Here is a 3,904-nt window from a genome sequence, read left to right as displayed (position 1 = left end):
AAATTATACTTATAATACAAATTATGATAACCCACATGCATTATCTTGCATTTAATATAATTAAAACCCATCTGCCATATATTTGCCCAATTCACTAAATGTTCTAAATCCTATTGTAAATCAGCAGCATCCTCTTCACAGCTAGAAACACCCTATACCTTAATATCATCTGCAAATTTAAGTAATTTATTGATCATTCCTTCATCTATGTCATTGATGTAAACCAAAAAGAGCAAAGGTCCTGAGACTGAGCCCAGAGGTGCCCCACTTGTGACATTAATCCAGTTTGACTGAACTCCATCTGTAACAACCCTCTGCTTTCTTCTATCCAGCCACTCTGCTATCCAATTTACTAACTTATCCCCCATGCCTATAGAGTTTATTTTTTTACAAGCCTTTTATGTTACTCTTTGTCAAAGGCTTTCTGAATATCCAGATACACCAAATCTACACTCTTACTCTCATTTACTTAGAGCAGTAATCTTTTCAAAGAATGTGAAAGAATAAAAAACTTTTGTAATTTTTGGTGTAATTTTGTCAATTATATATATATATATAATGTTATTAATTTACAAAATATACTGTCATGTGGAATGTGTATTATTTAACAGTCCTGGGATTTCTTGAAGTTGTGTATTTAGTTAAACTCACATATGCCAAACTTGTATGTCATGTTTTGGGGTGTTTAATAAATAGGGCAATGAGACATCCCATTTTTTGAATGTTGTCCCAGTGTCACAATAGTCAGTATGCACATGATGTCATGGATTAGGTCAGCTTTGTTTATTCTGCCATATTGGACAGAAGAACAAACTGATGAAATAACGATGAACTTAGCAGTTACATGCTTAGATCTGAGTCATGTAATAATGCCAGTTGGTTATACAAATAACTAGAAGACAAAACTGGAACTATCATTCTGTAAATTTCCAGCCAATGAAGAGTGAAGAATAAATGGGCCACTGCAGTGAAATGAGCAGATCCAAGCAGTTGTGACAAGAAATGGAAGCCAGTGGCTTAGAGTAGAAGTTGCTATTTACATTTCATCTAAGATTACTTTTCTCAGTTATAGTTTTTATATGGTGGCATCTACATGATACAGTCATATTACTTTCTGTGTAGATTTAGAGAGATTTATAGCATCGTCTATAAATTTAGCCTTATGTCCCTGTTAAAAAACAGTGTATTAAAAGTAGGCTAATCCATCATGTATGGACCACTGAAAGAACACCCAGAGTTAAGACCACTTGAGGCCAGTTTGTAGGGTGGCACTAATTTTTAGATTCCATTGTCTTTGAAAATTAGACAAAAATTTCACATGTTTTTTTGTAGCTGTCAACTTGTTGAAGGTTGCATTACTTTTAGCCAATAGATTTCCTTAGTCAATTTCAAGTTATTGATTCTGTCAAAAGTTCTGGCAGATTCATCTTGGTGGATTGTGAGATTAATTCATCTTCATATTTTTCAATTACAGTGAGTACCAGTGAATGTGTACCTGTTCTATACAATTTTTCAGTGTTGGTAAACTCAGCATACTCGACACTGGAAGAGCTTGATTTTAGCCAAGAACATAGAACTGAAGTACAGGTCTGATCTTTGCCACTAAATACAAAGTTTTTCAATATAGAATGTGAAGTTACAGTTGGAGAAACCATTATGTTTATGTCCAAAATGGTAGATGATAAAACTAGCTTTGCTTTAAGTCTTTTGACTACATATCCTCTATAGGTTTTTTTGGGATACCTAAATGTCCTAGTTTTTCATTCTTGTCAGTAACCTGTAACCTTTTCTATACTTGTATTCAGTATTTTGACTCTGAGAATCATGAATCCAAAGATATAATTTTTTTTTTAACTGAGTAGGGAAATTACCAAACAGTTCAGAATAACTCAACATAGCCTTTTCTGTTTTCCCTCAAGTTGGCTATGATGCAGACTGCAGAAGATGAAGTGATGTTACTATGGGATACCTCACTGAACGTGTGATTTTTCGCCCACTAAAACAGAGAGAGACAGTTGAATACAAGTGACAGGTAAAATTGGCAGATGATTTTTGATTTTCAAGTCATAAAAAAATTATATAAAATAACTTAAGAATGAATATAAATGATAGTTGCTTAGAATTTTATGACAAACTTATGGTCAACAAGAAATTACCAGGGGTTAAACTGAGGTAGAACAGTCAGGAACAGCATTTTGCTTCTTGAGGATTCAAGCCATTAGCATTTAAGGTCTTCTGATTGGAATATTAAAATAGATCATAAAAGGGAATTCCACTTCTTCCAAAATCCAAATTTAAACAATGAAAATTGCTAGAAAATATTCACTCATCATAGTGGTATCTATAGCAGGTGTTAAATATTCACTCATCATAGAGGTATCAATAGCAGGTGTTAAATATTCACTCATTATAGAGGTATTTATAGCAGGTGTTTAATTTTCATCATCATAGAGGTATGTATAGCAGGTGTTAAATATTCACTCATCATAGAGGTATCTATAGCAGGTGTTAAATATTCACTCATCATAGAGGTATGTATAGCAGGTGTTAAATATTCACTCATCATAGAGGTATCTATAGCAGGTGTTAAATATTCACTCATCATAGAGGTATCTATAGCAGGTGTTAAATATTCACTCATCATAGAGGTATCTATAGCAGGTGTTAAATATACACGATTGTTCATTTTAAGTTTAATATGAGAGTATTATTTAGTTTATATAGTGCGAACGTTAAAGTAAGTTATATTCAGAAGTGATAGTTGTGGCAAGTTTGTTTACATAACTGTTTACAACTCATTTGTTGTAAATTGATATCATGTTATTCAAACTGTCTGAATTTTTCTCGTTGCTTTGAATGAGTATTGTTACATAAAACCATCTCATAGTTTGTAGAAAGTTAATTCAGGCAATACATAGATATATCTATAAGCGAATAAGTTAGATGAAAAAAAGTAAGTTAGAGAAAGTGAAAGTAAGACAAAGTTAGTGCGAGATATAATCAAATAGACCTAGACTGTGTTTGTAAGTTTAACCTTAAAGAGTGTATTCTGGTGACTTTTAAAGTGTAATAATAGCAGATTGTATTGTCATAACAGAGTAGAGAAGAATGATTCATCTTGTCAATTGGTTTCTAAAGTAACTGAACCAGCTTATGATGAAAAAGAGAATTATTTAAAGCTCTAGATACAGCTGTAATAACCAATAGTGTAATGAATTTTTTGTACATATGTTTGATTTGTTTTGAATATATTATTTTAAAACAAGTGGATTGTGTGCTGTCCATTTATTGTTGAAATTTATTGCCAACAATTCATAGACACCTACTGTAAAGAATCTTGGCCTTATAAAAACTCAACACCAGGAATAATGCAAGAACATTTAAAGCTTTATTATCTGGCATCTGCCAAACCTGGGCAGTGCCAGATAAGTGAAAATTTCAGTTATGAAAGCATTTCTCTTAAGATATTTTACATGAGAAATTTTGACACTTTGATAATGTTTTATAGTATTGTTGCATCATCGAGTCACATGACTACTGTGACGCAATGTTTCTAGAACTATCATGTACTTTGGCGAATGTTCTAGTTCTTACTAGATATAGGGTAGGCTGGTATATAAAAGAGGGGAATGTAATGCGTGTGGGTAGATAGTGAGTAATTGAACTGCAGTTAGAGAGCACGAGAGACGTTACAGCGTTTGTTTAGCGCGATTGTTGAACTTGAGTGTATCGGTAAAGTTGTATTCAGAAAGAATAAACCAGTTTTATTAAGTAAAGAATTTGTGTCGCTAAAGTTTCGTCGGAACAAAGTTACGGAAAGTTAATTAACAAACGAGACGTAACAAATTGGTGTCAGAAAGTGGGACAAAAAAAAAAATGGAAACGAGAAGCGGCAAATCAAACT

The 3,904-nt window shown here is 32.8% G+C and overlaps 1 long non-coding RNA gene across 4 annotated transcripts in view; it reads left to right on the top strand.

Moving 5' to 3' along the window:
• The window catches only part of LOC111085318, an 8,847-nt gene extending 5,681 nt beyond the window's left edge, over window positions 1–3,166 (top strand). For 2 of the 4 annotated variants that reach the window (XR_002610161.1, XR_002610162.1), the window contains one exon: window positions 934–3,166. This is a non-coding gene — a long non-coding RNA (uncharacterized LOC111085318). The remainder of the gene's footprint in view (window positions 1–933) is intronic. The other 2 variants (XR_002610163.1, XR_002610164.1) reach the window with 2 other exon arrangements.
• Window positions 3,167–3,904: the final 738 nt, after the last annotated feature.

Source organism: Limulus polyphemus, unplaced genomic scaffold (genome assembly GCF_000517525.1).
Source record: "Limulus polyphemus unplaced genomic scaffold, Limulus_polyphemus-2.1.2 Scaffold329, whole genome shotgun sequence".
Lineage (NCBI taxonomy): Eukaryota > Metazoa > Arthropoda > Merostomata > Xiphosura > Limulidae > Limulus > Limulus polyphemus.
Note: the sequence above shows the minus strand (reverse complement) of the source record. Positions and strands in the feature narration are given on the sequence as shown.